This window comes from Canis lupus, chromosome 7 (genome assembly GCF_003254725.2).
Source record: "Canis lupus dingo isolate Sandy chromosome 7, ASM325472v2, whole genome shotgun sequence".
Lineage (NCBI taxonomy): Eukaryota > Metazoa > Chordata > Mammalia > Carnivora > Canidae > Canis > Canis lupus.
Genome location: NC_064249.1, coordinates 73,813,285 through 73,836,481, shown reverse-complemented (window position 1 = coordinate 73,836,481; position 23,197 = coordinate 73,813,285). Strand labels below are relative to the sequence as shown.

Below are 23,197 nucleotides of genomic sequence, written 5' to 3'. Positions count from 1 at the left end.
GGCTAAGAATAAAGAGGTGAAGTGCTTGGTTGGAGGGGTTTAGGGTAGTGGTGACCAGCAGGGACAGAAGTGTCAGGTCTCACACAGTTGAGAAAGCATAGAGTCTGGAGTCCAGAGCACTGTATCCATCAGCCAATCTGAAGCCTTTTACACAAAAGTCATTTTGACCCAATTGCTCAACTTCCAAATCTATGTTTTCTCCTCTTTCCTCACCCTCCTTCCTGCCACTCCGCCATTCCTCATAATACCTGGCCCTGAAGGACCTCCAACTGTTCCTTTAGAGCAGAAGTTCCCAAGATTTCTTGGTTCCTGGCACTCAGTATTTCAGTGATTTTTTGTATGGCATCCTTTGGCCAAAAGAGCCACCTTGTTTTGCATGCTGTCCAGCTGATGTTGCTGTGTTTCTCTTGACCATGTAAACATCCCGCAGTACCCCTGTAAATTTTTCGCAATGCTCCACGGTGCCCTGGCACACAGTTTGGGGACCAGAGCCTTAGCAACCCAGCTCTATTCTCAACATAGACTGCAACTCATTTAGGAATGCCATTTGTTCAGATCTGCCTCTTGCCACCCCCTTGTATCCAATTTCCTCCTTTAATACCTGGGGCAGAGCCCCTGATCCCAGCAGTACCATTAACCACCACATGTGAAATGGCACTGACTTACACCAACTGAAGCAAGAGAAGATCAATATCTCTGGATCTTTAAAACAGAGAGCCAGCCACATTTAAGCATTTGGCACAGATCCATGAAGAAAAACCCAAGTCTGGAAAGCAGAGTAGTGATCGGGGTCACCCAGGAACCCCAGCAAGCAGCCAGCATCATCTTGAGTAGCACAGGCTTCCCCAAAAGCTCCTGGGCCAGCCTCCTTCGCCTGACAGCAAGTGCCTAACAAGCTCTGAGTCACTTTGGGCAAAGCATGCTGGGACAAGGAAGTCTTTCCCCTTTTACTACATCCTAAGAGGGAGAGCCATATATCTAGGTTGTGTTTTGTTTTATTATAAATGGCAAGGCAAAGCTGTTAACCTTTGTAATGGGAAAATGTAACACACAAGTGAATTTAAAAACGTACCTTGCTGAGAGAACTAGTCTTTCTAGTTAGTGAAAGCAAAGGGGAAAAAAAGAAATGAGAAGAAAACACTGAAAATTATGCAGAACAAAAATGAGCAATAAAGTGAATTAAAAAATAATACTAAAGAATCTTTTATCCAAAAGGAAGAGAGTGCTATTGGGCAAAAATCAAAACAAAATAATCGCCACCACAAAACTGCAACTGCTTCCAAGTGGTGTTGGGAAAGTTGGGAAGGACCATCAGACCACCACGGTTGTTCATGTTTCCACCATAACCGGTGAGCAAGAGTCCAGACTGACACTGCCTTGGAGAACACTGAGAAATCACACTTTCTCTAGAGAGTTTATTCTGAAAACTGATGCTATTCATGTAAGTGTTGCATAGGAAAGTGAGGCCAACCCTCAGGGTCTAGATCCTGCTCATAGGAGAACAGCTATGGCCTGGCCTCGGGGAAGCAGAATGGGGAACCACCATGTCACGTGCATGAAAATAGGGATTTCTCTGAGAGATGGAAGTGGGCTGGAGTGGGGATAGAGGATGTCAGAGAGGGAGGGCTTAGGGGCATTTGCTGCTGAGACTCTTGTGCAGACCAGTGGGAGAAGCCAATACAGACTGATCAGCCAATACACCTGACTGGGGGGCAGGGCTTAGGGCCCCTTTGGTCCAAGCTTGAATTTATAGCAGCCTGCTAAGGGCCACTCACTTCGACATCTGTCATAAGCAGCTCAGGCTGCTGTAATAAAAATACCATAGACTGGGTGGCTTAAACAGCAAGCATTTCTTTCTTTTTTTTTGTTTTTTTTTTGTTTGTTTGTTTGTTTGTTTTTTGTTTGTTGTTTGTTTGTTTGTTTTATGCATTTCTTTCTTACAGTTCTGAAGACTGTGAAGTCCAAGAACAAGGCACTGGCCAATTCAGTTCTCAGTCAGGCCTTCTTCCTGGTTTGAAGAGGAACATCTACCTGCTATATCCTCACAAGGCAGTGTGGGTAGTGGAGGTTTCTGTTCCCTTATCTCCTTATCAGGATGCTAATCCATCATGGGGGCTCCAACTTCATGACGTCATCATCCCAGGCTCCATCTCCAAATATTATCACATTGTGGATTATGGTGTCAACATATGAATTTGGAGGTTTGGAGGGTCACAGACATTCAGTCCATAACTGCACCTTTCTATCTATGGAACTGAATGCATGTGAAATCATCACTCTTCTCCTGCTCCCACATGAGATTCTTTTGTTTTCTTAGTCGTTCTCATGAAGTTTTTGTATTATTGCCTTCATGTGTGTAAACATTACCATGTATCATCCTGTGTCTTTGCAGAGAGGAAAGGCAAGAGCAGCTCTGTGTGTGTGGGGAGGGTGAGGTGGGGTGCTTTACATATCCCACCAAAATCTCAAGGCCTGAATAAGGCATCAAAAATAGAATGGATACTATAAATGTGAGGGACATTAGGACAGTGGTTCTCAACCAGGGCAGTTTTAGCACCTGGCAGACATTTTTTTTACAATGTGTACAGAAAACTTTGATTGCCATGAGTGTTACACATTAAGATGCATCTACTAGATGACAGGGATGCAGCTAAACATGCTACATTGCATGGACAGCCCAGAATCTCACACACACACAACTGTCCCTGTGAAGTCAAGTCTGGACCACAGAACTGCTACAGGAAAGAAAGTGTGAGTGGTCATGTTGTCCCAGGAGACTGAACATGTCAGCATGTGGGACCTGAAAATTAAGAAAAGATTAAGCTGCATTTGGCCATTTTATTTATAACTTTCTTCAGTCCAAAAGGGATTTGAGGCAGTTGGAATTGACAGTTTGAGGTTCATAGTGGCCTGGAGAGACTTCAATGTAAGGGCAGTGACAAAAACAAAGGTAGTCCATGAAGACTTTGCTCATTAAAAAAAAAAAAAATGACAATGATGAGAAAGATGGAAGTGACATTTCTATCTCACCCTTAGACCACATCAAATCAACAGCTTCAGCTACTTAAACCCCACCTAGAAATCCTTACTTGTACATACCTTTATGTCATAGGCAACATTCTTTGGATAATCTATCCATTGGAAAAATTATAGATATAATTCTATAAGTACACAGTATATAAAGTACCATTTAGACCAGAAACTGTCAAGTCAAACACAAATTAATGAATCCTATTACAATGATGCTTTTTTTTGGTCACTAGAAATCATAACAACTCAAACCAATCTCAATAAAAGAAGAAAATATTTCCATATTATAAAACAGGACAAGCATTCCAAAGCAAACTATTTCTTTTTATTTTTTGTTTCCTGAGTTTGTCTCAATAGCTCAATATATATGCCTACAATGAAACTGGTTAGAGAGAAAAAAAATACTAAAATTCATAGAGAAAATATAGTTCAAAAAGTACAGATCATGGCAGGGTGTTGCCAATAAATATAAATGAAACAAATTATTTGATGAAGTAAAGAAATATAAGTGGAGTCACACTTCAAGCAGATATATCTATGAAATGTTAATACTCTATCTTATCTCTATCCATTTGTCCCATAAACAAGCCATAGAATACTTTACATAGCCACCTAACATAGGCTGCTTTAGCACATTAACCACTGGATAACAAGGCCTTCTTTGTGTGCCTCATGGAATTTTTCTAAATTCTAGACGACACAGCGTGAAAAGGAACAGTCCAATTTATAGTTAGACTGTTTGTATACTTCACAGGGATGTTGAACTCCAGAGAACCCAGACTATGGGTAGTGTGCTCATGGCTGGGTTATTATGAAATTGCCCTGCTAGGGCCGCAGAGCTAAACCAAACTCCCACGAATCACTACTGCATGGGTTTTCTGCTCATCACTTATCCTGAGATGAGTCCTAGCAGGACATGTGGAAGTAGGATTTGGACCAGAATTCTAGAAGACCCTCTCTTTTCTAGAGTCAACATTCCCCTCAGTCTGAACTGGGAGAGGCTGACTTGTGGAAGGCTCACAGTTGTGGGATGGAAGACGGCCCCTGTCACTAGAGGCAGGCTGGAGCCAGCAGGAGCCCCCACGAGGAGGTCCTGACCTGCTGCATTTCTCCTATGCTGCACCGAGGCTAAACCTCTGGTGAAGTCACACTGTAAACGGCAGCCCAGTCTGCCACCAAGAAGAGTCTGACCGACATTTGAGACAGAGCAGCCGAAGGGAAAAAAACACTTACTCTTCCCCACAGGTCACAGTGGACACACTACAAGAGTCACTAATAGAAGTGGCTGTGCCCAGAGGATCGGCAGCCTGGCAGCATGAAAAGACTGGAGGCTTCGGAGAGAACATTTCTGCATGGAGGCAGCGGAGCTCCCCAGGGAAAGACTTCTCAGACCTGGGGGATACCTCAAAGGGGCCGGTTTCTAATGGGAGATCTGGGGGCTCCGTCATCATGAGTTCCTCTCCATTCAAGATCAGCATCCGATGCAGACAGATTCTGAGTATTCTTTTCCCAGGAATCACACAAAAATAAAAGCAGCAGGTTTAACTGTAGAGAGTGAGTAGCTTCCAGGGCTACCTTCTGAATTCTGAGGCTGCATTCTAAGATGACTACCTTTGGTTTAGCTGGTGATACCAACCAACAGGAGTGAACTGGAGTAGCCAAAATCCAGATACAGCATTTCATTTCCCCCTGAGCAGGCTCCACCCCAGCCAGGGCTCAGCACAGCAAGGAGCTCAAGTCGGATGTGGCTAATGTGAGACAGGGGAGTCCTAGGGCAGGTGGACATAGCAAAGGAGACCCACCTATTTCTTCTCCAGGAGGATCCTGCACTGTCTCATGCTGGTTCTGGGTGTAGCAACAAGTATAAATCAGCGATGTGTTTCACTAACAGAAGTGGGGAGCCATCTGGTACTAATTTTTCACAAATATCTGACCATGCCCCACCATACTTCAGGAAATTCTTTCACGGTTCCTGGCCACCTTTTGTGGAAGGGCTTGCTTTCCTCTTCCCTCTCCTTTACCCCTTTTCAACGTCACACCCTAAAAGTGCTAAACCACCTTGAAATCCCTCAAGCTTATTATCTTTGCTCTGCCACACTGACCATCTAGAAAAGTTTGATATTCTTTCCTCAGATCATTGCCCAGGCCTCATCTCTCCTGAGAAACTTTCTCAACCCTAACCTTTAAAAGAAATAAACTTTTTGCTCCTGAGTCTTCCTGGGTCTCTAATAAAACCCTTTCACCTACTGTGCTTCCACCATGAATTCCCAGGTGTCACTCTACTGGGACATGAATCCCCCAGGGCGGTGGCTCACTCACTCCCTGCATATTATAGCACAGAAGTCAGTACAGCACACACATGCATTCCTGCATTCATGCCATCCCTAACACTAAGGATGGCAGTTAATGTTAATTAAACATTCACAGGCACAAGCACAGTGTAAGTACTTCCTAGACATTTAATTTTTTTCTTTTTTTAAATTTAAATTCAATTAATTAACAGAGTATATTACTAGTTTCAGAGGTAGAAGTCAGTGATTCATCAGTCTTATATAACACCCAGTGCTCATTACATCCTGTGCCCTCCTTACTGTCCAACACTCAGTTGCCCCATCCTCCTGCCCTTCTCCCCTCCAGCAACCCTCAGTTTGTTTCCTATGATTAAGAGTTGAACATTTAATTTTGAACCATAACTCTGTGTGCAGTGTTTATTATTATTTCCACCTTGGAGGTGCAGAGACTTACTCCAGAGAGGTAGGTAACTGCCCCCAAGATATCTCAGCTACAAAATGCAAGCAATGGTTCAGAGGTGCTTAGACATTTAATTTTGACCACAACTCTGTGTGCAGTTTATTATTATTATTATCTCCACTTTGGAAGTGCAGAAACCTACTCGAGAGAGGTAAGAAACTTCACCCCAGATATCACAGCTACAAAGTGCAAGAAAGGGTTCAGAGGTGCTTAGGACCTCTTTATTTATTATCTCCCAAAATCCACAACATGCCAAGTTCTATGGTAGATACAAAGATAAATAAAACCCAGAGTCCAGAGGGCAAAGACAAGATACATTACAGTTCAACTAAGTGTCATAGGCCCTAAGATGTCACTCTGTGCCTGGTAAGATGCGATAGAAAGAAGGGAGGGATGGGTTTTACATTAAGATGGACTTAAAATTGTTCTTAAAAGATGGAATGAAGTAAAAGAAAGTGAATGTGGTTAGTTATACTTTAAAGCTCTCATTGAGCAGCAAAAATATCCAAATCTAGCCCAGGATACTGATAATGTTTTCTTCAGTCTCTGAATTAGTTTTCACCCTAAGTCTCTTAAAAAAATAAGTAAATATAAACCAAGTTAGTTTAAGAGAAACTGTACCACTGAACAGAATCATATTCCCCAGAAATTAAGTTACATCTTTCCCAGACGTTAGTTAAAAACTTCCTCCAAAGAGGCTGCTGGCCATGACAAAAGCAAACTAATTGCATCCTGGGAGAAGGTGGGAATAAAGTGTAAAATCCCTAGGCCAGTGTGACCTGCGAGTGTGAGGTTAAGGACAGACACCACTTTTCACCTGTACCATCTGTGCGGCAGAGCATTCCTTTCCAGCATGAAGGCTTTTTCATCCTTAAGCGCTCAGATAGAGAGGTCAGTAGCCTCAGTCCCTACTGACTTTCCTGCAACTCATTCCAAGTGAAGACCAGCAGGGAGATTAACACTGCTCAGGGTAGCGCATGACAGACTGCCCTGGACCTGTGCCCGAATTTCATGACTTCTGAGAATCACATGATGCAAAGACAAGTCCAATTTTACAGCGTGACCCCAATTATCCTATCAGAGATGGTTCTATCCATCATACAGTTACAGGACAACAGAACAGCCAAAGTGCATCCCAACATAGGTAGATATTATTTCACAGAATAGATATGAAAAACAGAAGAGAAATCATTTTGTAAATTGAATCATTTAAAATCCTTCACAATGCTAGGAATCCTTTTGGTATAATAAAAAACCATAACTTTTATTTTATCCATTGTGCAAGTTTAGGCTCATATAGTAGTCAAACTGTCACAATTACTACAAAAGAGCAGTAGTACAAAAGTAACCCAAAATGATACCTAATGCTATTATATATCTATCTCTACGCAAAAATTACAGTTGTCTCTGAAATTCACAAAACTTCAAATTCATTATGTACAGAAGTCATATGTAATTATAGCTATATCAACTAATTTCACATGATATATAAATATTTTAGGGGTTACCAGTGCATGTTTTTAATGTTAAATTTACCTTGGATTATCAATATAATCTACTGACCTGGTCTTACTCCATCAATAAATAATTATCACCTAGGTAATTAGACTAACTAGAAAAAAAAAATAAAGACCCTCTCTTCTCAAAGAGATACATTTCAAATAAAATTTTAGTCATTATGTTGAAATGTTATTTAATGGTCCTTTATATATTTATGTTGTTTGATCAACTGTGTGCTACAGATAATTATGACAAGTGAATCCAGAAGCATTTGATTTTAAAACATAGAACTTTAATGTCATGAGAAATTTTTTAGAAGTATTAATTTATTTTTATGTTTATTTTATATGTAGATAAACAAAATAGGTGATCCATAAATGTGTTACAGAAGCAAGCACACAACATATAAGATAAATTCAGCAAGGAAAATGGAATAAAAATATGATGCCAACAAGAAAGAAGAAGAATGCAAAATTCTTCAATGTTGAAAAAGAATTTGTTCATGATTTAAAATTTAAAAAATGGACTTCAAATTACTATGGTATTTATATTCCATGTGATATATTTAAAGAACAATTGAACCATTATATTTATTCTGAATTAAATTATTCTGAATTAAATTTTATAACTTATTGGGAATTGGATCCTCTATACATATTATAACTTATGATGAGAAACTCTAAATATCAAACTATATAAAGGGGAGTATATTATTGTTTAAAAGCAATTCTAGTTTGAAAACAGCTAGACTGGAGGATCTTTATGTCAACTCTACATGCCATGCCAACACTGAGACTCTCACTTTTAAGGATTCCCACTTCAGACAAATACTGCTTCGTGGGGACCTGGGTGGCTCAGTAGTTGAGTGTCTGCCTTTGGCTCAGATCTTGATTCCAGGGTCCTGGGATCGAGTCCCACGTTGGGTTCCCCATGGGGAGCCTGCTTCTCCCTCTGCCTATGTCTCTGCCTCTGTGTCTCTCATTAATAAATAAATTTTAAAAATATTTAAAATAATAACAGCTTCATTAACAGGACACACTTTCTCTCTTACTACAGTGGCATTTTCCAAAGGCAATGCTAGTCCAATTAGAGACTCCTTGGAAAAAGGGTTCTATGTTCAAAATCTGAAAAACACTGCAAAGGGAAACTCTGCTTGCCACAAAGATGAAGTAACAGGCCCAAATTAACCATCTTGTGTGAAAAAAAATAAAATGCATACAAAATATACAAAACAAGTTTACAAGACACAGAATCCCAGCAAATGAAGGACAGTAATAATTGAAAGATGGGAAGCAAATGAAGTGAAGCCTACAACTACCCCAACTTACTCCCTTAAGAGAGTCACCAGGCTACATGTAGGTAAGAGGAATTCAGGCAGAACCCAGCAGATCCCAGAGCCCAGCAAATTAAGAAGAGAGAGTTCAGAGAGGTCAAGGTAGCTAGAGTTTGTGGAAAAGAGTAGTGGAGAAAAGAGAGCTACAGAGAAAGAGAGCAAGCTCTGGAGATCCATAGTGCATTCTCTGAGTATTTCAGCTGAATACTTATCAACCCAAATACATAAGGAAACAACCCAAGCCTGGAAAAAGAATTGTTCAAAAGGATTAGAGGTGACAATATCCACACTGGGCTAGGAATGGTGCATATTCCCACTAGTCATTCTGAAAAACCTTTTAATTCACAGAGTATTGTGCAGACCCAGGACGGTTCTCCCTTAGTAATGGAGAATAATTAACCCTAGAGGGCACATTGCTCAAGCCCCACCTAACAAGTCTTAAAAGCAAGATGAAAAAATAATTGTTTCCAAGTAACTTAACACCTCCTAGAACAAAGCTGAGCAATATTTACAGGAATACAAATATATCTGGTACCTAATACTGTAAGGTCTACAGTGTCTGGCATTCAATCAAAAGTTATCAAGCATCATGGGGTGCCTGGGTGGCTCAGCAACTGAGTATCTGCCTTTGGCTCAGGGCATGAGCCCATTCTGGGGATCTAGTCCCACATTGGGCTCTCTGCAAGGAGCCTGCTTCTTCCTCTGTCTGTCTCTGCCCCCGCCCCCCCCCTCATGAATAAATGAATAAAACCTTTTTAAAAAGTTATCAAGCATCCAAAGAACAGGAAAATAGGACCCATAATGAGGAGATAGATCAATCAATTGATATGAACCCCAAACTTAGGGAGATACTGGAACTAGTAGAAAAAGACATTAAAATAGTTATTATAGCTATATCCTATATGTTCAAAAAGTTAAGTAGAGACAGAGAAGACATAAAAATTGCAGAAATTCTAGAGATGAAACCCACAATGTATGAGATGAAAACTACAGGCATTTCAGAATAAAAGATGAGGGAACTTGAAAACATAGCAATAGAACACAAAGGGCATAGTAAATATATTATGTTCTCAAGGAAATAGAGAAAGAGAAGCAGTGAAAAAAATATATATATATGTTCCCAAGGACAAAGAGAAAGAGACACAGAGAGAAATATCATTTTAAGGAATAACAGCAAAAGTTTCCAAATTTGATGAAAACTTGAAAACAGCTTTGATGATAAACACACCAATCCAAGAAGCTCATGAACCTCAAGCACAAGAAATATGGAAAATATAAATAAATAAACTATGCTGAGGTGCATCATAAACAAACTGTATCAAACTAGTGATAAATGGAAAAATCTTAAAAGCAGCCAGAGGGAAAAAAGATACAATACTTGGAGTAGATGACCAAAGATAAAGATGAAAGCTGATTTCCCATCAGACATGATGTAAGAGAAAAGAAAGCAGAGCAGCATATTTAAAATATTGAGAGTAAAACTGTCAAACTAGAATTATATATCCAGAAAAAATATTTTTCAAAAATAATGAAGGCAAAATAAAGCCATTTTCAGAAATACAAAAGCTGCAAGAACTCATTACCCACAAATATACACCTTAATAAGTGAATGCAGTACTTTAGGCAGAAACAACAACAACAAAATACCAGATAGGAATACAGATCTACACACAGGAATGAAGAAGAGCAGAAATGGTAACTACAAGGGTAAATATATAGTATTTTCCCTATTTAAATCTCTTTAAAATAAAAGATTGCATAATATAAGAGACTGTATAAAGTTAAAGGTAAAACAATGTATTGCGAGGTTTATAAAAGACGCAAAAGGAAAATGTATGATAATGACAGTATAAAGACTGAGGATAGAGAAATAGAAATTCATTACTGAAGATTCTTATATAACATGGTATACGATCACTTGAAGACAGCCTGTGGTAAGTTAAATATTTACACAATATGAATACTATTAGAGTTGTAGTGGATAAGCCATCAAAGAAAATAAAACAGAATTATAAAAAATAATATAAAAGAAGAAGAGAGGGAAGTCAACAAAAAAAAGAGATGGGAAAAAACAAGACAACAAAATAATAGATTTAAGAGTAGCCATATCGATAATTACAATAAATATAAATGGTATAAATATGCCAATTAAAAGACAGAGAGTACCACAATATATGAAAAAAAAAAAAAGCAAGTCCCAATGACATGGTCCCTATAAAAATGCACTTCAAATACAAAGATACAAGTAGGCTAAAAGTAAAAAAGTAGAAAAATGTATATCTAATACTAATTTTTTTAAAAAGCTGGAATGGGGCGACCCGGGTGGCTCAGCGGTTTAGTGCCTGCCTTCAGCCCGGGGCGTGATCCTGGAGACCCAGGATCGAGTCTCATGTCAGGCTCTCTCCATGGAGCCTGCTTCACCCTCTGCCTGTGTCTCTGCCTCTCTCTCTCTCTCTGTCTCTGTGTCTCCGATAAATAAATAAAAAAATTTTAAAAAAACTAAAAAATAAAAAATAAAATAAAAAGCTGGAATGGGGGCAGCCTGAGTGGCTCAGCAGTTTAGAGCCACCTTCAGCCCAGGGAGTGATCCTGGAGACCCAGGATCTAGTCCCACATTGGGCTCCCTGCATGGAGCCTGTTTCTCCCTCTGCCTATGTCTCTGCCTCTCTGTTTCTTTCTGTGTCTCTCATGAATAAATAAAATCTTTAAAAAAGTAAAAATGAAATAAAAAGCTGGAATAGTTACAAGGTAGACTTCAAAATAGGAAATATTACCAGGGATAAAGAAGTCATTTCACAATTAGAAATGACTGACTCATCAAGAGAATGTAACAATCTTAAACATTTGTGCACATCATAATAGAGTTTCCACATATATGAGGGAAAAAATGATAGAACAACAAGGAGAAATAAACAAATCCACAATTATAATCAGGGATTTCAATATCTCTTGCTCAGTAAATAACAGAATAATAGACAAAAAATTATTACTGATAAGTAAGATTTTAAAAATATTATTAATCAACTTTACCTAACTGACGTTCATAGAACATTACAACCAAACAGCAAACTATACATTCTTTCCAAAGGCACAAAGAACACTTGCCAAGATAGTATATATTTCTGGGTTATAAATAAACTTTAATAAATGTAAAAAGGACTCATATCATGCCAAGACGTGTTTTCTGATCATGGTGGAGTTAAATTTGTTATTAATAACATAAAAATACCTGGAAAATTTCCAAATATCACTTCAAAGAGAGAGGACATATGTTGACATCTTTCTAACAGTGTAGCACAATACACAATGAAGACGCTCCCTTACATTGAGAGATTTTCACTGGTTTTCTACTAAAACTTCATTTTGCCTGTCTTTATTGATTTCCCTTCCAAACGTTAAGTCCATTCCCGTACTTTAAACTATAATGTCTTCCTAATCTACTGCTTCACTCTGACCTTTTCCCCAAATTCTAACTACACACTGGACATCACCATGAGAAAAGCTTACTATTAATAAGATAGAAACATGCCCCAAACCAAATTTATCACGTTTCCCTACAATCAATTTTTCTGTCTTCATGGAACAAAAGTATAACTTAGTTTATACTTTATCAATGGTTGAGATAAGGGTGGTAAGAAAGAGGAACAGAGAGAAGTGGACAAATCTGAGGAATACTTAGGAGAAAGAATTGTAACTTTGAACTGCCTGGATGAGGGGGAAGGAAGAAGGTGAGACCACTTCCTGGTTTCTAGCTTAAACAAGTGGATGGAGAGCAGAGCATGTATGGAGTAAAAGAAATCTTCTCATATTTGACAAATGTGTCAACTGATTTCATTTTTTATTTATTAGTTTTATGCCTCTTTAGTGAAATCGATGATGCAGGTTTCCTGAAATTTTGTGCCACTTATCCTTTTGTCCATTCAGTTCCCTGAACTTAAATTGCATTCCCTCACTATCTGCTGTTCAAGGTTCATCTCAGAATCCTCCAAATAGAATTATTTATTCACCTTGGTTCAATGTAACTCATTCCTTTTTTGAACTCCCATAAGGCCATAATTTTAATGTGGCTCTTATTTTACTGGGGGTACTCAAAGAGATAAAACCCACCTGGCACAGTGCATGCCACAGTGTGAGCAAGATTGCTCCAGAAGGCTGCTGACACCCTGGAGGAACAGAAATTCCCACAGCGGCCACCAAACACCCTTCTCAGTACCTGTCACCCACTGTCTCTTAGCTGAAAACAAATATAACCTCACAGATTGGGTAATATCAAACATCAAGATGCACACACAATCAAAGATTGTTAAACATTTGGATAAAATTAACACCGAGAGAGAGGCAGCAAATACAACAAGTCATAGAAGTAACACTCCAGCAAACAAGTATTAGAACAAATATTTTAAAAGGGGTCTGAATGGAAATAGACTACCATGTTAAAAAAAAGTGATCTTGAAAATGTTAAAAAAAAATGATTTTTGACATGAAAAACACCACAGTTGGTCTAAACAGGAAAAAAGGATACCGTTGAAGAATTACTAATTACAACTTAATTACTAATTAGTAGTACATTAGCAACCTGGAAGACAGAGCCAAAGGGTTATCCTACAAGTCATTTCCTTCTCACCAAATGAAAAAGTGGGGGGGAGAGATTTAAAATATGAAAGAAAAGTTACGACAGGCAGGAAGTTTTAACATATGTCTAGTATGAACTTTGAAAGAAGAAAACAGAGAAAGTATCAGAAAAGACCAAATAAATAATAGAAGAAAAACGTGCAGAGTTGAAGGCACATGTCCTCTGTCAATAGGGCTCGTGAAATTCCAAGCTGGATGAAGGGAACAATGACTCATATCTGGATAAGAAGCTCCTGAGAACCAGGTCCTTTGTCTTAAAACACTTGAATATTTCATATGTGGCTACCAAAAACATTACATTTAAACTATAGCATGGAAGGAAAAGCCCAAAAATGAATGACTGATTCAGTCTTTGAGAAATGGTCTTTCTACTGAGTCCAAGCTTTTCCCCTTTGTCAATTTCTGTAAAGTTCTCCGGCAAAATTCCTCTTTGAGATCATAACACATTAATAATGTGTATCTACTTATCTTTAACTCCCATTCCTTCTCATTTTATGTTTCCCTCGCTCTCTCTCTCTCTCTCTCTCTCTCTCCCCCTCCCCACCAGTCCTTACTCTCTCCTACTACATTCTCATGTGAAACTATGGGGATGTAGTCTTGGTATATGTTTATCTTCATGGGAAATTGTGTAAGAGGCCCTCTTGAAAGGAAACCTCACCAAAATGAACATAATCTGCGATCATATATAAGTCACAGGGATTAATTCATCAGTACAATGTCTCACAGGAGAGGTGGCTAGAGCATTTGCTAGTTGCATTGTACATGACAGTGCAAATAAACTACAACAGGTTTTAGAAATGCTCCTCTTTCTGCTTTAGTCTCACCTGAGATTGACAAGTTTTACCATGCACCCCTGTACTCCTGCCACTCCTTATCATTTCATATCACATTTACACACCATATAGTGGCACTTCATGCTCACTCTTCAGAGAGCTAGACCATCTAGACCCAATTCTTCCTTTAAGCAAAGGTACTTTGAACAAGCATCTCTTTAAAAGAGAGAAAAATAAAAGCATCCTTTCCAAGGCTTGGTTTTCAACATTCGGTGGTTAAGTTGGCAGCTGGACATTTTAAATTCTGGACTGATTACACAATTCTCTCATCATACTTTGTAGAGTTTTATTTTCATACAGTGCCATGACAGTCCATCATATTCTTTCCCCTAAGGAAGGAGAAAGAGTCTGCCTTTTATAAATAGCTGCAGGAGATTCCTGGGGCACATCATGCCCCTCCTGCACCAAACCCATAGAGCTTAAGATCTAAGAGGCTCACTTCCCACTGTGAAAGAGCATTCCCTTTCAGTCCCACGTATGTTAATGGGGCCATCTCTGGGTGGACTGGAAAGAGAAAAGCAGCTTATAAGAAACGCTCCTGCTTACAGAAGGGGAGAGATAAAAGAACGGGAAAACAGCACACAATGGACCCAATAGAACCTACAGCCTAATTGACATAATAAAAAAAAAAGTTAAAAGTCACTTGAAAAACTAAAATGAGGGGAAAAGCAAGCCTTAAGGAAAGTGAATGATGGTCATAGAGGAACTGGGCACTGGAGGAATAGGTGATAGTCACTCAATAATATCTCATTTATTAATGTCATCACAGAGATAGATTTGCTAATGAAAATACATTCATTTGAATTTGGATTTAATTTACTTTTTCTTGATTAGGAATCAGTGGGTAAGAGACCTGATGGATGTAAATTATCATACAAAAGGTTTCAGATTCAGGGTTTCACCTTCAGCCCAAAGGCATATGCTATAAATTAATTTTACAAAAGTAATCCCCGATATTAAGCTATCTGGAGTCTATCACAAACCCAGGCTACCATAGGTGTGCAGAATCACCCTCATTACATAAACTCTTTCAAGTATTCAGGATACAGATGGTAACTGACCCACAGTACTTTCCACTGAGGTTCTGAGATGCCTGTCTGTATGACATAACATCACCGAAGGGAAGCCAGACCCGGTGCCCCTCCCTTTGGTGCCACGCTCAAACACTGCAGCTCCAACCTGGCTTGCAGCCATGGTGCAGACACCATGACTTTTTGAGTCTTCCCAGCATCCTGTGCAAAGCCAATGCGAAGCCCCTCACTGGGGATGTGTAATCAGGGCAAATCTCTCCTGCAGAAGGACAGGATGCCAGGGAAACTCTCACCATGCTCTGAAAGAGGGTGGCTTTGATGGAAGCCAGTTCAGGGCTGACAATCACAGGCTGTGGACCCTCTATCAACTCCCACTTCTCCTATGCTTCCTGCAGAAAACTGTTCCAAAAACCTTCTCATGGTCTGCATATGTTTTTTCCCCACAGGATTGTTTCCTGAGGCACACTACGTGCTTATGCTGCAACATGACTTGTGGAAATGAGCCCTATACTGATTGAAAGAAAATCTCTGCACAAAAGGTAGACTACGGCAAGTATTCACTTGTTCAGAAAAACTTAACCATGGATAAGTGTTGATTTTAATTTAAAATGAAGTTAAATTAATATCTTCATTCAAAATAGCAGAAAATAAAGAGTGTGCTTTGGTAAAAAAAAAATCTATATATTTCAAATAAGAGAAAACTGCTAAGGAAAATAAATGCTCCAGTGAAAAGGTATTTCATATAAGATAGACTTGTCAAGTACAGTGCATTTTATTCAGGTACATTAGCAATTTTGCTAAAATTTAATGCCCCTCATCAAACTCAAGATAGTACCTTCCAAATGTCTATTCAAATCACAATCTCTCCCTCCATCTCACAGTCTCTCTCTCTCTCTCATATGCATAACACACACACACACACACACACACACACATACACACACACAAAGCAGGTGTCTTTCAGGCTAATAAGGTACTTAGCTCACACTATTTTCATTGCACCTCTAATGCTTTATGAGTCAAGTGCTAATGCAAATAGTCTACTGCTTATAAAAAGGCTTTGCTCAAGAAATTCATTTGTAAGCAGGCTACCTAAAAATCGTAATACATGTTCTTATGAAAACTGTGTACTTCAAGTGATTTGCATCTCCAGACTGTACATAATGAGCCACCAGGGCACACTCTGTGTCTCATGGAACAAGTGTACTACTGAACCTAACTACTAGATTAGGAAGTGCAGTTTGCCTTGCATTGTGGGGACTTATCTGTACCTCTGCCCTAATTTGCCAATGGGCAGATATCAAGGTCCAGAGGAATGGGAGCTAGAGCCGAGGAAAGCCTGGGAGGTGGAAGAAAGGCAGCAGATAGATGCCTTTTTTGCTCCTGTAGATTCCCAAGAACAGGATATTTCTGATTCCAGCTGGTTCTCCAGTTGCCTTTTTTTTAATCCCCCCACCTCCCAGGCTCCACCTGTGTCCTATTATTCCAAAGTTACCATGTCCTGCAGCAGCTCAGGACCACTGACTTTCCCTGGACAATTCTCTGCCAAGGGTACCATCACAAGTCCATCCCCGAAGCAAGCATGAAACCTGTAGACTTTTGTAGGAAATGGATTGCTAGTCTTCTCAGGACACTTCCCTCTTCTGTTCTTACCCTCATTCTTCCCTCTGGTCTGCCACCCTCCCCTCTCACTCTAAACTCTAAGAACAGGACAAAAATCACATGAAGGGCTCTGGTAAGATTTACCTGCACTGTAAAATCAACATGAGCTCAGATTACCCAGAGCACTTGGTCAATGCAGGGCTGGTTAGTGGGTGGGATTGTGTGACCAGGATGCTGAAGAAGGAGCGCAGTTGAGTCTGAGCTGTAGACTCAAGATGAGGCATAGTAACAATGGGACAGCAGTGACCAGAGCATGGACAGAGGAGCCGCAGACACAGAGTTACCCCTCTCCGTGCACCCTGCCCTGGCCTGGGAGGGGTGCCAATGAGGCCAAGAGAAGGTGTGAGCAGAGCAGGGCCAGTAGCTGCCCACAGAAGGGAAGTGGGAAGGGAAAAGGAAGGACAGAATTGCTGAGTGCTTCAGAGACGTCCACAGAACATCGGCCAGCCCAGTGGGCTGACACTAGTGCTCGTGCCTCCTTACCGTCCAGGGTCCCTACCTGTCCAATGTCGGTAATGATTACTAAGAATTAACTGCACAGGAAAACATAGAGCCACATTAGTCGTAGAGCTGGGGACTCTGTAATTGGCCACTACAATAATTATATGTATGTAATTATAATTATTAAAGTCTAGAAGTCTTGGCATGGCCTCCATCTCTTCCGATCAGTAGAGTACAACAAATTAAAATCAGGAAAATACAAACAAATATCTTCACACTCAGTTTATTCACATTTAATTTACAGAACATCAGGGATTTACATTTTGGAGGAAATTCCAGAGATAGTTACAGTGTCATACTGAAAAAGCTAATAAAATGTTACGTATTCAAAAAAATTCCTCATCCCTCCTATTTAGAGCTTAAGTGCACATCCAAAAACTTCCTTTAAGAGTAGCTGAAATCTTTTATGACTGCTCACGCAATTCCAACATTTCAGCCTCAGTCCTTCCTCCAACAAGAGATTAAGCGCAGGGGGATCAAAGTCTAAAGTATGTTACCAAATCCAGGCTCACTTTCTACCTGAAACCAGTGAAGAATTAAAAATTAGCAAAATCCTTTGCTGTAAATCTCATAAGGTATAGTTTCCTGAAAAGATGCAGGCCATGCTTTCCCTAAGTGGTTAGCTTCGTTCGTTTCAATGAAGTAAGACACAGACTTTGTCTGGAACCACCACGCAGAGTCTCCCCAGGGATGGGGTCCCGCTCCCTGCTGGCACTGAATCCCTCTGCAAGGTCTGGGACCAGCCTCCAACACCAGCACGCCAGGCCTCGGCTGCCCTCTCTGCCTTCGGCCCACTGCTTTTAAGGCATTTTATCACATGTGTCTATTTCTTCAGAAGACTGTGCAAAGTTATAAAGAAGGAAAATTAAATTCCACTCTGTCAGTTTTGTTTCCAGTTCACAGATCTGATGGAACGGAGAAGAAGAAAGAAACACTGCCAAATGTGAGGTTTGGGAAATGCCTTCAGTGTGTTCCCAGAAGCTCCTCCCACCCCCTACCCCCACCCCCCCCTCAGACAGACTGCAGAATGTCATTGACAGGCATAAGCCAATAGGACACAGGAACACGTGTCTTTTCCTGGGATAGCCAGAAAGATTTACTACTTTAGCTTTACACTTAGAAAAGAATCTTAAGTATCTGACACACACACAAAAAATCAACCAATAGAAGGCTATGTCTGTGCCTCCAGAGTAATGATGTGAGGCGAAACCTATGCCCATGCAATAAATGGTAACACCGCAGAGACTCTCACACTGAGTTAGATACAAAAATAAAGTTAAAAATCGCATATATTCATATATGTCTATTTCCTCAAACACATAAAACCACCCCAAATCAACTATCAGTCCTAGCAGATGACACTGTGCTTATTTTTCATTTCTCAACATAGCATTGCACTTGTTTGTATAGGAAGCTTCTGGGTACTAAAAATGAAAAAAAGTAAGATTATAATGAAAAAGAAGAAATGCAAACAACCACATCGCAGGCACAGATATTTTTTTTTCAAATGCCATTTTGGTGTTCAAGTAATAATTTAATTAGACATCCCAAATACCTTCATGGTGCAATAAATGAAATACGGAAGGAGATACATAGATGAATATGTAGGTAGGTAGCACACAAGCTCTTTAAAAATCTAGAGTTATTGGGTGTTGTTGTTATTGTGTTTTAATTTAAGGTGCCAACAAAAGTGTTACAGGACTGCCTAATATATATTTTAATAAACTTTAGTCAAGTTAATGTGTAAAAAGTTTAGTTTTTCTGTTTCCCATTTCTGCTGCCAATATTCCATACTCAGGATAAACAGAAGTAATCTTTCCTAAAGGAGAAATTTCAGCAGAGTTTTTTTTTTTAAATCTACTCTATGTCAGCACCACAAGAAAAATAATGACATCACCAACAATTTCAGCTCTTAAAATTGGAATCTGTGAAAAAACATGAATCCTTGGAAGCAGACCCAGGTTTATCAAAGGAGAAAAAGCTGGGAATACAGAAAGAAAATTGCTTATCTTGGATTGGCATGCCTCCCAAAGCAAGACTCTCAGAAAGGAGCACTGCCAAGGTACTCGAGATGTGTTAGATATCACTTGTTGCTACCTCAAGCAGGGTCAGGGGAGGAGTGGAGAGGACAGTAAACACCTGGTAGAGAATACTGATGTTAGGGAAAGGTGGGGGGGGAGGGGAAGGAAGTATTCCATCCTCTAAAAAGCAACCTTGTTTCCCACAGATTCTCTCCTCTCAATCACTGGAACAAGGTTAGGCACCATATCATCTTACCAATATGGTAGCCCTGTCCTTCATGAACAAGGATGACCACTTCCACCTCTGTATACACAGGTAACAAAAATAGGGTGATCTACATTTTTTTAAGCATAAAAAGCAATTAAGCATGGAGTTCTGAACCTGTGCCTATCAAATGTCCCATGTCTAGTGAAAAGGGGGCAAATAAGTGAAGAACGAGCAACCCTGAGCAGCACCTTCTATCCACTGGGCAGCCATGGTCTCCAGTCACAGCCCAGCTCTGCACAAATCAACAGTGATTTCATTGTGCCTTGCAGATTATATTCCTTTAGTATTTATTACCTCTAACTGATCTGATTTGTCGTACCTGCTGACTATACCTATGACAGTGGAATTTTCAGATGTGTTTATAATATTCATCTGTGAGCTCATAATAATTCAGAATCTGTTCTCCCCATGGAGGCTGCATGAGGTTCGTGGGTTGCAGACATAATCTTGATGAAGTCCTATAGGTTTATTGATTTACAGACCAAATTTCATGTTAGTTCCTGAACTTGGGGCTTCCATATGGTGACAATTTTGTTCACCAAACAGGAAAGGACAAGCTGGAGGCCCAATTTCCAACATGGATTGAACTAAGGTTTTTCCTCTGGGTCTTCCCCACCCAAGTCTAAATCCATTTCCAGTATGCCATTAGGTATGAGACCTGCTGTCTCCACTGAAAACTCTAGACCCTAAAACATACATCCATTCAAGTTGGTCCCCATTGCGGTTCAATGCTGTGTTCCCCTTTCATTCCTGGCACCTAAGATACTCGTTTTTCAAGTCTGACCTTGTCTATGTATTTTTAAAATCTTTTGAATATTAAAACTTTGATATGTTTTTCTAGACCTTGCACTGATTTAGGAGTGGAGGGGGCTACTCACATTAACTGGTTCTGCCATCTTGAAGAAAGACAAGTTTCTCACCTAACCTCAAAACTCTCTTTTATAATCTTTATATGAAATTTACTGAGCATAAACCTTTTATAAAGATCAGTTCTTAGTTCCATATATATTTTACACCGTAAAGCATAAACCATGCTTTCTTCCCCCCCAAAAAAAACTTATAGTCCACACCAAAAGATAAGACAGTTGCCCACAGAATGAGTAAGTATCAAGTAAATAATGCAACCCCAAGGGTTAGGAAGGTAAGAAAAACTGCTTCTAAACCTACTGTCGAAGGAGCGTATCAATTCCTAAAACTCTTTGAACTTGAACAGTTTTTTAAAAAAATATTTCATTTATTTATTAATGAGAGACACACACAGAGAGAGAGAGAGAGAGAGAGAGAGAGAGAGAGAGGCAGAGACACAGGCAGAGGGAGAAGCAGGCTCCATGCAGGGAGCCTGACTTGGGACTTGATCCCGAGTCTCCAGGATCACGCCCTGGGCTGAAGGCCAAACCGCTGAGCCACCCAGGTGCCCCTAACTTGAATAGTTTTTAAGAAAGCTTTTTTTTTTTATCCCAGTAGTACCAAGGTTGAAGTGAAAGGGATGGGGACAGAGTGCTGCAGGTTATTGCAGAGGTTCAGAAATCGTATGAGAAACTAAATAGGTCAGTAGCATTCATTCTGGAAAGAAATGAGCAGAAACTGAAGGACAAATGGCCAGCCTTGGTGGTTGTATGAACATGGGGAATGAGTTTGAAGGAAATTAGTGATAAGGAGGTCAGTTCTAGAGATGCTAAGTTTACAATAAAGTGTTATCCACAGATAAATGTTTAAAACAAAGCTGGAAACATGGAAGTAGAGAAAGACGACAGAGTTGGAGGTGTTTCTTCAAGTTATGTTCAGAGAAATGGTGGTAAAGGCTGTTGGGAATGGCAGTGCCCAAGAATCGAAGATAATAAAAATGGAGGGGGCAATAAAAATGTCTAGTGAAGTCAGGTTTAGCGCCTGACTTTGGCCCAGGGCGTGATCCTGGAGACCCGGGATCGAATCCCACATCGGGCTCCCGGTGCATGGAGCCTGCTTCTCCCTCTGCCTATGTCTCTGCCTCTCTCTCTCTCTCTCTCTCTCTGTGACTATCATAAATAAATAAAAAAAAAAATGGAGAGCAATTTCAAGTGTTTCTGTCACTTTTAACATAAATAAAACCAATCAGAGAAATAACCACGCTCTAATATATTTTCCATTTGCTCAATATAAAATTGCATCCTTAGAAAAGTAAAGATGGCCCATTTACAAATGTTAAGGTACAAACGACAGAAATGCTGGGAGCAGGATGTCATTACATGCTCGATATATAAAGAACACAGGAATTATCCTAAAGCACATCTGTATTTAAATGAAGATAATGTGACTGAAAAGACTTACTGGAAGTGAGATTAAATCTGCTGACAGACTGACAGAGACAGTTGCTTAAGGGAAGAAAGTGATCTAAAATAAAAGCATGATTTTATTCCATTTCTTATGAAGTTTAATTAAATATTTCCATTTTCAAAGTCAGGCAAATGATGTCAATTACCAAAAGCCTTGGCGTTGATTTTAAATGATAATTTTGCAGAACACAGACATGTACATCTTAAGATTTCAAATCCAGGTCCATATGTAGAGAGCAATCAGGCACCAGCAATAACATAATAGATTTCAGATCCACACTGATGATAATAAGTGACAAAGACATTTAAACAAGGCACCCATCTGAGCAATTTTAATCGAAATTTGGTTACAAAGCTCAGTACAACTCTCAAAACATACTGTTACTTTCAGAAGTGAACTTTCTAAATATCAGAGTAGACAACAAATCTTAGCCAGGTCTGCCCAGTTCATATTTCATGTCTTCCTTGCCACAGTGATTACTTTAGGAATGAGCACCATACTCAAAGTGGTCCAATGAGACTCAATTCTAGGACTTCCACTTGAATGACTGGCCAACCCTTAGTGCAACAGGGACTGATGCAGTAGCATCAGAGCCTGGAGCTATCGTTAGACTTCTTGTCTCTGCAAGGGAAAATCCTGCTGTGATGGACAATGAAGCCAATACAGTGGGGAGCAAGGATGGCATTATATGAGCTCCTGGATCCACCGAGGCCTGAAAGAGTATCCTTGGACATTTCACTTTCATAATTCAGTAATCCTCCTGTGTGGTTGGGGTCCACCTATGTTGAATATTCACTAGGTGGAAGAGTCCTAACCCAAATATTGATCAATGTTTTGAAGAGTCTGTCAGCATATACCTTTCAGAATTGTTTTTGGTGTTCTGTCAACATACATTTTTTTTCTTACTATTTCCTATTTCAGATTAAACTCTGGTAATTCTATATTAATTAGTTACAATGTATAGTCAATGAAGTAGGCATGTGTTATGACTTAAGAGGCTCCAAGTGTGGACAGAGAAAGTTTTCAGTCATTCAATTCTGATTATTTCACTCTTTAATGGTTCCTCATTTTCCTTAGGGTGAAATTCAATCATGTTTTCATGACTTCCTTCTCCAGCCCTTTCTTGTGTTATTCGTTCCCTCACAAAGGTAAGCATTTTGTCATTCTGAGTTTCTTTCAGCTCTTCCAATATGCTACATTCTCTTTTCTGCTGTAATTGACAAAACACCACCTTCGCCTCACCTCCAATAATGTCCATGTCCTAATCTCCAGGACTCCTAATACCCTAATCCCCCAACTGTAGGAAGCTGTAAAACCACACA

At 39.7% G+C, this 23,197-nt stretch overlaps 1 protein-coding gene and 1 long non-coding RNA gene across 7 annotated transcripts in view; both read right to left on the bottom strand.

Moving 5' to 3' along the window:
- The window catches only part of PTPRM (protein tyrosine phosphatase receptor type M), a 786,460-nt gene that overhangs the window by 544,953 nt on the left and 218,310 nt on the right, over window positions 1-23,197 (bottom strand). The window lies entirely within an intron of this gene.
- Window positions 17,481-20,151, bottom strand: LOC118355198 (uncharacterized). Its single transcript, XR_004817189.2, has 2 exons — window positions 19,751-20,151; window positions 17,481-17,792 (listed from the first exon to the last, which is right to left on the bottom strand). It is a non-coding gene; the product is annotated as an uncharacterized LOC118355198 (long non-coding RNA).